The sequence below is a fragment of the Eurosta solidaginis genome, chromosome 3 (assembly GCF_040869045.1).
Source record: "Eurosta solidaginis isolate ZX-2024a chromosome 3, ASM4086904v1, whole genome shotgun sequence".
Lineage (NCBI taxonomy): Eukaryota > Metazoa > Arthropoda > Insecta > Diptera > Tephritidae > Eurosta > Eurosta solidaginis.
The window spans coordinates 193,154,624-193,169,304 of record NC_090321.1 but is presented as its reverse complement, the minus strand read 5'-3'; the positions used below and the strand labels follow the sequence as shown (position 1 = coordinate 193,169,304).

At 34.7% G+C, this 14,681-nt stretch overlaps 1 protein-coding gene across 6 annotated transcripts in view; it reads right to left on the bottom strand.

Annotated features, from left to right (window-relative positions):
• Positions 1-14,681, bottom strand: part of Lpin (phosphatidate phosphatase LPIN) — a 100,367-nt gene that overhangs the window by 70,031 nt on the left and 15,655 nt on the right. For 3 of the 6 annotated variants that reach the window (XM_067774386.1, XM_067774385.1, XM_067774389.1), the window contains exon 1: positions 12,033-12,476. The exons of 1 other annotated variant lie outside the window; for it this stretch is intronic. The gene's annotated coding sequence lies outside the window, so the exon portion shown is untranslated. Of the gene's footprint in view, positions 1-12,032; positions 12,477-14,681 lie in introns of those variants that run through there. 2 more of the 6 variants (XM_067774388.1, XM_067774390.1) reach the window with 1 other exon arrangement.

Sequence of the window (14,681 nt, the reverse complement as noted above, 5' to 3'; positions counted from 1 at the left end):
TATACATGGAAAGAAATGCAGCTTTTAAAATCTAGAAAGCATTTTTGTTCTTGAATTAATCGGCATTTTGTAAAACTATTGCATTGCGGTTAATTCAACCGCGTTTTTTGTCAAGAAAAAAATTTGTTTCAACTGACGAAAAACTGTTGGTTTGAAGTTACCAGTATATTTTCTGTATCAATATTCTCAATCAAACTGATTTTGTTGTTAAAAACAGTGATTTCAATGGTCTTTTCACCAGCGAACAACTGCCAATAACTGCAAATACATCAGCTACTTTTAAAGAGAAACTTAAGCTCACGGCACTCACTAGTTTGTACTTATGACTATCCCGCCACACAAATCTAAGTCTAATTAAAAGACTTTTACTCTAATGTTGCCCGGAAATCTGTTATTTTAACAGTATTTATTGGTATTCGTAGAGTGGCATTAATAATTGTTAGTAACAGAGCAGAGCTAGGAGGCCATTAAATGGGGTTACACTGAATGACCATTTTGAACATCCACGTCAATGGCACTACGCTACCGACTCTCTTACACCCCAAAATCTTGGGTGTGACGTTTGATCAGGATCTACATTTTGGTGAGCATGCAGCCGCATGCTACGTGTCCCCGATATGGTCGCCAAGCCTAAAGACTACTCACTAGAAGAAGCTACGGGCCTGCCAAAATACTGCCCTCAGAACCGCCAAGGGTTGTCTTCTTATGTCCCCAGAACACCATCTACATAATGAGGCGACAACACACCCCATCAGGGAGAGAAATGAAATGCTAACCAAACAGTTCCTGTTGAATACTCAGAAACCTGGGCATCCCAATAGACATCTGATTGATGAGCTAACACCGCCCAGGGGCTTAAGGAGTCATCTCCGCAAGCATTATGAGGAAATATGGTACCTCAGAACACAGCCGTATGAAGCCAAAAAACACAAGCAGGTCATCAGTGAACTCCACAAACAGGCGCCGGACCTCTATGTCAGGAATTGCTCAGATGAGTATAATTAACAAAAAACAAAAAGACGTTCATGTATTTGATTATAGTAATAAACTTATCAACATTTATGGTATTGTTGAAGTTGAAATATTTGATTCGAAAAATCTCAGTGAAAAAGTAGAGTTTTTAGTTGTTGATGATGCATTTGAACCGATACTTGGGTTAGAAACATGCACTAAATTACAGTTGATTAAAAGAGTGGATGTTGACTCAGTTAGGTTTTCAAATGAGCAAGACAAATTTGTATATGAAAATGAGGATATCTTTACTGGCCTAGGCAAAGAACCTGAAAAAATTACTTTATACTTGAAAGAGAATGCAATGCCGGTGTTTCATTACAGAAAGAGCTTCCCGGATTCCATAGTTAAAATCGTTACATCTAACCCTGTTTTGTAGACTTTTAACTCAACGAAACCAGTTGTTATTCAGGCTAATGCGTCTAAGGATGGGTTAGGCGCGGGATTAATTCAATAGAGTCGTCCTGTAGCGTTTGCATTATTGATGCAGTCACACCAAGTTTGCAAAGAATGTTCATGATGTTGTTAAAATATCCACAATTAAAAATTGTTTATAAACCGGGTAAAGAGATGTTGTTAGCTGATTGTTTGTCTCGGGCATCAGTGGATACAGGTACAGAAGAACCAGAACTGAGTACTGTCATCCACTCGGTAACGAAATCCGTCTGTGTATCGAAAGATAACTATGATTATTACAGAAAAATATTGGAATCAGATGATAATCTGAAACGAGTGTGCAAATATGTGAGGAAGGGTTGACCAGACTACCGCCATTTAAATGACTTTTGCATTTCTTCCATAAATTTAAAGCAGAATTACATTTTGAAGATGGGCTACTTTTCAAGAACCATCGACTGGTAATTCCAAAAAAATTACAAGACAAAATGTTGAGGTGGTTACATGCGCCACATTTTGGAATTGAGAAAACACTTGCAAGGGCAGGAATGCTTTATTTTTGGCAAGGAATGAGCAAAAGTTTAAAGGAGTTGATTGCGTCATGCACTATTTGTGAACAGTTTAAACGAAATAATCAAAAAGAACCACTGAATCAAAAATTAACTCGTAAATACCCATACCACATGGCTTTAGTGGACTTATTTGAATATGCCGGTAGTGACTACATTGCGATTTATGATTATTAATCTAATTTTTTTGGCGGCCACCGTGGTGTGATGGTAGCGTGCTCCGCCTATCACACCGTATGCCCTAGGTTCGCACCCCGGGCAAAGCAACATCAAAATTTTAGAAATAAGGTTTTTCAATTAGAAGAAAATTTTTCTAAGCGGGGTCGCCCCTTGGCAGTGTTTTGCAAGCGCTCCGGGTGTATTTCTGCCATGTAAAGCTCTCAGTGAAAACTCATCTGCCTTGCAGATGCCGTTCGGAGTCGGCATAAAACATGTAGGTCCCGTCCGGCCAATTTGTAGGGAAAATCAAGAGGAACACGACGCAAATTGGAAGAGAAGCTCGGCCTTAGATCTCTTCGGAGGTTATCGCGCCTTACATTTATTTTTTTTAATCTAATTTTTTAGTAGCTAGAAAATAAAAACTGATAATGTTCCCTTCAATTCGGCACGGTTTGAAGAGTTTTCACGTGAAATTTATGTTCAATTTAAATAATCGAGTCCAAGATACCCACAGAGTAATGGAATGGCTGAATAAAGGAGTAGCAATCGCTAAAAATATTCTAAAAAGGTGCTATGAGGCCAATGAAGTGGATCAGTTTCAGTATAGAATTACAGAATACAATACAACGCCAATGGCAAGCATGAGTATTACCCCATCGGAATTGTTCTTCAGTAGATTAATTAAAACAAAGCTGCCAGTGTTAGAAGAAATGCTTAGTAGAAAATACGTGAAAGAAGAGTTTATTCAAAACAAGATTATTAGAAAAAAGGAAAAACAGAAATATTATTATGATAAAAACGCAGTCATTGTCGAAACTGAATATTGGCGACTTAGTTATTTAAAAAAAAAAATGATAAAAAATGGTATTACGGAAAAGTTAGTGGAATGGTTAATGGCCGCTCATATATCATTAGAGATTCATTTAATTAAGCCAGAATGGCAACAACATAGAGCCGAATAACGAAGGGGTAGGCGCTATAAATCCATCTAAAGGTGTTATCGCTGGGGAATTAGAACATCCGACAGAGGTTGACTGTGGAAGCCTCCCCCTGCTGAAAGTGATGAGTCAGATGTAAGCAGCGGAAATGAACCAGTAAACGGAAACTATTATAGAGCACGTTCTGGTCGCGCAGTTAAACCTCTGCAAAAGTATGGGTGGTAAAAAAAAAAATATTAGCGTGTAATGTGTCTATACACATTAGTCGTAAGTAGGCGTTTTACGTGTACCTACACATTAGCCTTAAGTATGAATTCATGTAAATGAGCACATTAGCCTCAAGTATGAAGAATACACACCTGCAAGACGTGAACAAAACACTTAATACATATATCTTATAACGTTAAACTTGTTTGTTTACAATAAATTATTCAAAAAGACCTTTAATTGCGGCAAGCGCGTGCACAGTTTCGTAAGGAACAAACATAAAACATTTCCCTGTGCTAATAACCAACCTATGCACCTATGCAACCTACCGACTTGGCTGTGTTGTACGCATGTTGTATTGTGAAGAACAGTTGTTTAGTTATTGGACTTTATGTACAAATCTATCAGCCTCTCAAAGGTTTCAGGCAGAAATGATGTTAAGCTAATGGGCCTGTAGTCTTTGATCATTCATATGATCAATTTTCACCGCGTTTGGTAGAAAAACTATACAAGCGCAGTTCTCCAAGAGTGCGGTACATGATCCAGTCTAATGCATCCATCGAATATTATTTTAAGCCGTTCCACGATCGATCTGCTCGAAATTTGTAGCACGGCAGATAATATACCATGTGCGCCCGCAGATTTTACCTAACTAAAGTCTTCACCGAGCCCGACACTACCCGTGATCGAAATGTAAGTGATGGGAAAGCACCTCAAGGTACTCTTTACTACTTCGCGACCATTCCCCGTTCTCTTTCTTTATTAGTCCCTGGACTATATTTCCCCTTACTAGGACTGCGTTGTTTCGTTGGAACACTTGATCTAGACTATCTTCGCCCTGTAAATTTCACACTTGCAGCTCCTCATGAGGTCCCCATATCAACGTTAGAAGGATTAATATTTACAAGGAAGGAAGGATAAATTTTAATCAAAATCTGTCCACCTCACCAGGGAAATCAAACCACTGCTAAGAAGTTTATCCGAAAATACCGATGGAATCGAAAATGTTGTTTTTTTTCAGATAAGAGCCATGGCTAATTTATTAGAACTGCACCAAACTCTCCCCAAGAATAAAAAGAAGTTCGTTCGACGCCACTTTACTCTGTTTGGAGATTGATCTTTAAGACGCGTCGCAACTCAGTGAAATTAGAAGTGTAATGTTTGAATAATGCACTTCTATCGTTGAGCTGAAATGACAGCAATCAGACACCAAATCAGAAATTACAAGAAAAAAGTAAATTAAATGTAGGAAAATTTCAAAGGAACAGGAGTTAAAAGACGTAAAATTATAATGCCGATGATAGGGTTGCCAATGCCTTCTACACCACCATGTTTACAGGTTCTCATCACCGTAGCCAAAAAGTTAGCTGATGAAGAATTGGTCATTTAGAATCTTGTACCTACTAGCAGCCATAGTTGTGTGTTGTTTTGTAACTGTTTTCTTATATCAACAACAATAAATTTGCATAAACAATCAGCTTTGCTCCCAAATAATCTCGTATTTATCAAATTTTTAATTTTGTAGCTATGCAACTCTAGACTTGCTCTAAGGATCAGATGAATTGCATTAACCACAGCCCAGCATGTTTGAAATCAAAACGCATATCTTTGATTTAACCACATAGCATATTACAATGAAGTTATGCTCTGTTAACAATTGAGTTAATTGTTATGAATGAAATTTTTTGTTTTAGCTTCAGTTGTGTAATACGAGAAAATCGCGCCATATGTATCTTTCTACGCTGTAGCAACTTTCACCATTCCACTAATTTAAGTTGTTGACATTAAATGTTGAATGATTTAGCAATCAGAATTAACCCAAAAAAACATTTTTTTAAACTTAATTTGAGAATATTTGCTCACTAGCTCTGTTCTAAAATGAAAACATTTTGAATACAAGTTAATAGCCTTGAAATTGTAAATTGTTAGATTTATTGAGCTAAAAGGCTCCACAGATGAATAAAACTTATTTTTTGTTTATATTCATATATAATTTATTTGATCGATATCTCGACTTCAATCTGAAGTCATCATCAGGACTGGGGACAAAGCAATAAAAATAATAATAATTGATTTAATATATACTTAAGTACATATTCAAAACAAAGTCACCACTTACACATATGGATATGTATGATCGACTGATTAGAAGAATCACAGAAAAATAGTAAATAAGGTAAAATTATTCCCAGTATTCCCGTAGATGCAGCTATCTATATTATCTCTTCGAAGTGGGGTGATATTAAAGAGCACACTTTGTTAACAAAAGAGCTGTTCCTTAATATAGTAAAATTTTGTGTGAAAGAAAACCGTTATTTTAAGTATAATGGCAAAATCTACGAGCAACGATCAGGTATGCCAATGGGATTACCAGCCTCCCCAGTCATATCGGTTATAGTTTTGGAGGAGTTGTTAACTAAGTTCGAGGAAGAATCAATAACCAAGCCACGTCTGTTGACAAATTATGAAGACGACATATTTGCAATCGCTAAAACAGAGGAGTTAGATAACATGCTTCAATTGCACAACAAATATTATAAAACAATTCGATTTACTATGGAGGTAGAAAAAGATAATAGACTTCCTTTCCTCGACACACTTATAATTAGAAATAATAAAAATTATACATGGATAATAGACTTCCTTTCCTCGACACACTTATAATTAGAAATAATAATAAATTATACATGGATTGGTATAAAAAACCTACGGCTTCCGAAAGACTGATAAATTATCATTCCAAACACCAACGCAGAACTATCTTAAACACTGCGAAGAATTATATAAAAAGAGTTCTGACAATTAGTGACAAGATGTTTCACAATAAGAACATTGGGACAATCAAGAAAACTTTGGAAAATAATGATTTTCCTATGAACTTTTATCAACAAGTTAATCCTAAATCATCAATCAACGAGCACCAAAGAACCGGTGAAAAAGGATAAAGACTCTAAAATATATAAATCTATCGCTTATATTCCAGGAGTATCGGAAAGGATAAGGAGATCCGATATGTTCGACAAAGAAAAGTATCAGTTGGCGTTCACGTACAATAACACGTTGCAAACAATTTTCAGCAAAACGAAGGACAACGTTCTAAGTCAGGATGTGATGTTGTTTACAGAATCCCGTGCAATAGTGACGGGTCCTACGTATGCGACAAAGTATATGTTGGGACAACAAAACTCAAACTCAAGACAAGGATTTCCCCTCATAGTTCCAATATAAAATTAACGAATAATGCTTCGGACAACAAGACGGCTTTAACTTCCCATTGCAAGGCCACAGGACACTACCCTGACTTTAAAAACGTAGCCATTCTAGAGAATGAAAAACATTGTATACCTGAAATTCATTTTAATAATTTGAGTAGGTATATAAAGCTATCCATCATACAATGCACATTATCATTCGTCTTTTGGAGATTAAGAAACTAAGTATTCTGTTTACTTAAATAAAGTGAATAGTATTTTTCAATATAGTTCACAGATTAATATTTAGTCAGATACACTCGAAGCCAATTCTAATATGTATCTAGAAAACTCGAAACTATTTGCGGTGTTTAAATCTACAAAGTCAAGACGGGACTTCGTTGAGGCTATATGAGAGAATTAGCGAGTGAAACAAGCATTAAAGAAAAGGAAGGCCTGGAAGAAAAAAATGGTTTACAATACATTATGATAGAAAGAAAATGGAAGGACGTCTATCGTAACAATTCAAAATTTCTAAGTAAGCATGAAAAGTGGCTAGCTGACAAAACTTTTTTGGACGAAGAAGCGCCTAGCACGTCAACCAATCCAACTAGAGGGAGACCAACAAAACCCATAGAAGAGTGTTCTACCTACACAAGGAAAAGGAAGCTGTCTGATACCACAAAAGCTATGGCCCCGACTCATCTTTCAGAACACTGGCTATTAAATATAAAAAATACGAAGAAAACGTGAAGTCTCATATAACAGAAGCAGTTGCGGTAGCAAGTCCAGTGCGACTGACAAGGATCAAAAACAGCTTTCCCACACCACCAAATGCGCTACCTAGGAAATACACTCCCGAAGAAGCTTTGGCGCTGTTTATAGATATCGGTTTAACGAAGAAAAAATGTATTATATTTCGTAAGTCATTATTGCAACGTAATGCCGATATTTTACCTGGATACAAAAAAATTACTCAAGCCAAGAAAGAAGCAGTTCCTCTAAGTCCCAAAATAACGGAATTATCAGCTGAAATTGAGCTACAAAACCTAATGGATCATACGTCTACACGACTCCTTCAAAGCTTTACTGAAGAAAAGTTGAAATCACTGCCAAAGGAGCTAGCATTGATAACTAAGTGGGGCTGTGATGGATCATCAGGACAAAGCGCATATAAACAAAGAATAAATGTAGACGATGAAACAATTACAGATAGTAATATGTTTATGGCTTCTATTGTTCCATTACGACTAAAAGATGAAGCTTCAGAATATTGGAAAAATCCACGTCCGCCATCAACTATATTGTGCCGCCCGATATTATTTAAATACGAGAAGGAGTCTTGAAAATCTTGATGATTCAATAACTGACGTACTAAATTATGAGTATGGAATATCTCCTTTGCATACTAGGATAAGATGTATGGAATTTGTTTTGAAGCTGGCTTATACACTACCACAACAAGGAGAAGTTTTCGACGACAATACAACATGTAAGGAGAAACAAAACAGGAGAAAAAAATAATTCAGGATGCATTCTATAAAGAGATTGGCCTTAGAGTTGACTGTCCAAAGTATGGATACGGAAATACAAATGATGGTAACTCCCCAAGAAGATTTTTTGAAACGAATGCTCGCTCGCATAACAGGAGTTGATAGAGATATTGTGAATAGATTGGGAGTAATTTTAAATATTTTAAACTGCCATGAACCAGTTAATGGACCCAAATTTGGAGAATATGCATCTAAAACTACAGAGTTGCTGCATCAAAAGTAACCTGAGAAGAAACTTACACCAACGGTACATAACATTTTAGCACATGGAAAAGATTTAATAGAGTACCAGTGCTTACCATTAGGAGAACTGTCTGAAGAAGCTCAAGAATCTAAGAACAAGGACTACAAAAGATATAGATGTATGAACACCTGCAAAGTATCACGAGTTAGACAAAACGAAGACCTTTTCAACATGTTAGCTATCTCTTCTGATCCAGTCATATCATCTATGAGGTATGTAAGAACACAGACATATCTTACAGATGCGCATAGCTCAGAAATGGTTTCCCGCTTCTTATCACAACAATGAAAAAGAGATTTACTAATCAATTTTGTTACTTTACTGAAAAATAAGATATCTATGTACAAGTTAATTTTTTATTTCAAAAAACAAAAGAATTAATTTAGTTATTTATAAATACATACTTTTCGTTATTGCATTTCTCTAAAGTTTATCAAATTTATTTTAAAGCTTAGGCATTTCGCCTTCAAACGAGTATTAAAATTTTATAGAAATCAATACGTCTATCGAGTTTGGTACAAATTGGTAAAGCGGTTACTAAGATCAAACTTTTTAGCATAAATGGGCAGTGCCACTCCCTTTTTCCAAAATTCGTTGGCTGTTTAATCTTTAGTTCAATTAAAATTTCATTGAACCACTTTCAATAAAATAATAAATTAACAAAAAAAAAAAATGTAAAATTTTACGATGAATTTTGAAGCACCTTGTTATTATGGCACAAAAACGGACATTTGAGTTTTATAAGAGTACTGCCATTTAAAAGAAACAATACATCTATCGATTTTGGTAGTTATTGATTACGTGACTACTTAGATACAACTTTTTACCATAAGTGGGCAGCGCCACGTTATCTTATCAAAATCATTAGTTTATCTTATTTAATGCTTAAATACGTCATTATAAGACAAATCTCATTTTGTTTTTTTTTTTATTTTTTACTAAAAACATGTTTTTGCATTTTTCTAAAAATTTTCGAATTTGACGAATTTTTTTGAAGCACCCTGTATCTGTGACATTCTGAGTTTTCACACAATAAAACTTCAAATAATTAGCTTTCATTTGCATTTTAGATTTTTAAAATATCTTCATTGGTTCAAAAGTTATGATTTTTGCAAAGAAAAAACTCAAAAGGCGCCATTGTGCGACGTTTCACCAATACTGTTTGTTATTATTACTGATGTGCTCCCTTGTGCTTGTAGGAAAACATTTTCCCTGTTTTTTTTGCAGCGAACAAGTTTTTCTTGCAACACTGATATGAAGATACTTGCCAATCTAATATAAACTCACGCAAGTCATTTTCTGTCAAAAATGTCTCATGCACATACAACTTGTATGAGAGCAACCCAAATTGAATTTGCTGCGTGAAAACCTAACTCGATTTCAAATTTTTGTTCTGCGTGACATTTAGATTTGACGTTTGCACACATGCTTTACATTGTCGCAACGCATGCTTATTTGGGTTAGGGCAAAAAAACGCCGGATGTTTGCGTGCGCTAAAAAAACGCAGTGCGGTTATATTAGGTTGGCATGATAATTTCGTTGATTGGTAAATTCTCTTCTTTTTCTCTTTTTAAGCAATCAAAAACATTGTATAGTATATAAAATGTTAAGAAAAAGAATACAATACGATGACTAGACAACAAATTTCACCTTCATTTTCTAGTCTAGAAACAATAACAAAATATATATATTACACTAAATAATGCAAACGAGCATCTAACAAAACGGTGTGTCAAAGTCCATTTGGCGCCGAGTCTTACAGTCCAAGCAGAAATAAGGCATATAAACACAAAATGTAATAAAAAACAAGTAAGGAAGGCTAAGTTCGGGTGTAACCGAACATTACATACTCAGCTGAGAGCTTTGGAGACAAAATAAGGGAAAATCACCATTTAGCAAAATGAACCTAGGGTAACCTTGGAATGTGTTTGTATGACATGTGTATCAAATGAAACGTGTTAATGATTATTTAAAACGTAGTGGGCCTTAGTTCTATAAGTGGACGCCTTTTCGAGATATCGCCATAAAGGTGGACCAGGGGTGACTCTAGAATTTGTTTGTATGATATGGGTATCAAATTAAAAGTATTAATGAGGGTTTTAAAAGGGAGTAGCCCTTAGTTGTATATGTGAACGCGTTTTCGAGATATCAACCAAAATGTGGACCAGGGTGACCCAGAACATCTTCTGCCGGGTACCGCTAATTTATTTATATATGTCATACCGCGAACAGTATGCCTGCCAAGATTCAAGGGCTTTTGATTTCGCCCTGCAGAACTTTTTCATTTTCTTCTACTTAATATGGTAGGTGTCACAACCATTTCACAAAGTATTTTCTAAAGTTATATTTTGCGTCAATAAACCTATCCAATTACCATGTTTCATCTCTTTTTTCATATTTGGTACAGAATTATGGCATTTTTTTAATTTTTCGTAATTTTCGATATCGGAAAAGTGGGCGTGGTCATAGGCGGATTCCGGCCATATTTTATACCAAGATAAAGTGACTTCAGATAAGTACGTGAACTAAGTTTAGTTAAGATATATCGTTTTTTGAGCAAGTTATCGTGTTAACGGCCGAGCGGAAGGACAGACGGTCGACTGTGTATAAAAACTGGGCGTGGCTTCAACCGATTTCGCCTATTTTCACAGAAAACAGTTATCGTCATAGAATCTATGTCCCTACCAAATTTCACAAGGATTGGTTCGACTTATGGCATTAAAAGTATTCTAGACGAATTAAATGAAAAAGGGCGCAGTTACGCCCATTTTGAAATTTTTTTTTATCTTTGTATTTTCTTGCACCATATCATTACTGGAGTCGAATGTTGACATAATTTACTTTTATACTGTAAAGATATCAAATTTTTTGTTAAAATTTGACTAAAAAAATTTTTTTTTAAAGTGAGCGTGTTCGTCATCCGATTTCGCTAATTTTTATTTAGCACACATATAGTAATAGGAATAACGTGCCTACCAAATTTCATCACGATATCTTCAACGACTGCTAAATTACAGCTTGCAAAACTTTTAAATTACCTTCTTTTAAAAGTGGGCGGTGCCACGCCCATTGTCCAAAATTTTTCTAATTTTCTATTTTGCGTCATAAGGTCAACGCAAGTACCAAGTTTCATCGCTTTATCCGTCTTTGGTAATGAATTACCGCACTTTTTCGGTTTTTCGAAAATTTCGATATCGAAAAAGTGTGCGTGATTGTAGTTCGATTTCGTTCATTTTAAATGAGCGCCCAGGAACCTACATACCAAATTTCATCAAGATACCTCAAAATTTACTCAAGTTATCGTGTTTACATACGGACGGACGGACATGGCTAAAAGAATTTCTTTTTTCACCCAGATCATTTTGATATATAGAAGTCTATATCTATCTCGATTAGTTTATGCCGTTACTGATTACCGTTATGCGAACAAAGTTAATATACTCTGTGAGCTCTGCTCAGCTGAGTATAAGAATGAACACGCCAATAAAACGTAAGCACGTTGGCAGCAAAGACAGCTGGCCAAGGCAGTGATCGCGTTCGTGATCAAAAGGGTTTTTCACCTTTTTTCTTAAGTTCGAATGCAGTTTTTTTGTGATCGACTATGCAATGTTTACCGCCTACACAAAATCTTCTTTTACAGTTTCTACTTTGTTTACATTCAAGTTACTTTGCACACACACAATATACTGAAAATTGAAATTTTCATTTAGGCTGCATGTTCTGTTTTGTTTTCCAAAATTGGGTAACTAGGTACTGTTAATTACCTTTTCTTTGCTATTTCACAATTTCGCTGCACCTCCTTTGATCGTTCAAAAATTCACTTAAAACGTGAATATTCAAAACACGTTTGAAATTATTAAAGAATTAGCAAATATATACCTACTACGTATATAAATTGATTATTTTTTTTAGTTCACTGCTAACTTTACTAACTTCCACTAAGCAAACACAAATTATTTCCTTAAATATTTGCTTATTTTGATATAGCAACTAAACTTCTTGTGTTGCACAATATTTGCATCTGATTATTTCCGTTTATGTTTTTCAATTGTTATTATTTTTCTCTATTTAGATATGTTGTTTGTATTTTCTTTTTTTTTTTTTCACTTTGTAGGCCTTACTTTCTTTTCACATTCTGTAGTTGCTCCGACAAGTGCGATTTGTAGACTGAAGCTTACTCCAAGCAGTATCGAGTCATATAATCATCAACGATCGCAGCAACTAAACAATCGCCATTCCCAGACCAAACCACACCACCACAATAACCAAAACGATAATCAAATTAAAATATACAATCATACATAGAGAGCAGGAATGATAAATGGATTTTTTCATTTTGTACCAAATGAGGAAAAAAAAAATGTACCAAATCATCCAAAAATGTACCAAAAGTTTTCGGATGCGAATTTGGACCAAACTAGAGTTATATTCTGCTTTTTATCCAAAAACAGGAAACTCTTTGAGTTCTTTAAATACCTCAGCTGACAAAAAGCTTTTTTTCGTATCTATTTTATGACAACTACTATTAGCTGATTTCATCGAGTCTTTAGTTTTTATTAAATTCGAAACTGTGTTTATTTGAAGTATATTTCTGCACTTAGTTTTAATAAAATTTTGTATAGAAAATATCCTTTCTACGTTTGTGGATAAATTGGGAATCGACAATACGCCTTGAACTATTCTATAAATATTGGAAAACATTTGCGCGATTAATTCATTTTTAACTGATCTTAATTCTGCCCAAAAGCTGCATATATTTAAATTCTTGAATTTTTTAAGTCTTTCATTCTCTGCTAAAGCTTCAAATTCGGATTTAATTTTCTCTATTTTATCAAATTCAGATTTCGGTAACAAGTCCATAACTAAAGGCACAATACTATTGGTTTTGAAGTTTAAAATACTTTCTGGTGAAAGCTTTGCAGCCCACAACAAAGTTTTATTATTTAAATTTACTTTCTTTAATAAAGTACTACATTTGTATATAAAATTGTTTAGCAAAGCTCTTAAATATGTGTACGTCATCTTTTTCGAAAAGGTTGTTTGATAGAATAATATCCACATTATCACCGCAGTAAACTTCATCTGGGGTTAAGTGATTTTCGTCTGAATCAATATTTAACATCCACATAGGACTGGAGTCTAAATAAGATTTTTTTATAAAATTTTTAATTTGGTAATAAGTAAATGTATGCGAATATCTTCCGACTGCATTTCTATATTCACATTATTTAGTTCATTTAAAATATAAGAAAGAAATGTAAAATATACTTCATAAATAGGACTTTGAAAAATTTCAGATATAATATTAATATTTTGATTACTGCTTTTATTTTCAAATACGTAAATATTTAAATAATACTTGAGGGTATGCCATTGCTCAAGAATTCTATCTATGACCGCTTGTCTAGAAAGCCCCCTTGTGGGGGCGCACTTTAGTATAACATGCATTTCTGTACCGAAATGTTCTTGAAAACTCTGAAAGTCTGCCCTCCTAACGGGAGTTTATCCAAAAATGATAGTTTACGTCTTTTAACAATTTATAAATTTTGTTGGGTAATATATTACATGCGGCCATTGAAGCTAAATTTAAAATGTGACAAAGACATCCATTAACACGCATATTTGGAACAACTCGGCCTTGCTTGCACTCCGCTTTTTGCTCCCATCATAACCGAGCAATTGTCGGCAGTGAACTAATCATTTTTTCAAGCGGTATTGAATGGTCTTTCAAACATTTAATAATGGCATTAAAAATACCCTCAGTGCCACTATCGGTCAAAGGTATGAAATCTAAAAATCTATCAATGCACTTTTTATCAGAAATTCGAATCGAAACTGCCAAATTTTTTGATATACATATATCAGTCGTTTCATCTATTATTAGAGAGTAATAGTTCTTCTGACAAAATGCAATTATGGATTTATAATTTTCTGGCCCTGTTATTTGAGTTATTATTTTCTGTGCTTTAATTCTATTGATGCAAATTTTAGGATCAGTTATGCTATTTTTCATAAGCATATTTAAATGATCCATAATTGCAAATGGCTCGGCAACAAAACAACTTAACTAGCTATATATTTTCTTCGAAAATTTTTAAACTTTTTTGTACATTCAGAGCTGATTAGCAGATGACTTGAAGTGTAGTGCGGTATTTTACAAAAATGTACCAAATATGTCAATGTAGTACCAACGTACTTTCGGGAAGCGAAATGTACCAAAAAAAGTACAAATATACCATGATTATCATCACTGATAGAGAGTACTCACTGTGAGAGCATTACGGAAGATTTGGGTTTGAGCCATTGCGCAACGATACAAGGTGGTAGTATGGAACAGCTGATTATAAACTTTTTTTATTTGATTTGATACATCAACTTCCGGCGCAGTACGATTTTGACATTTGTCCATCGAA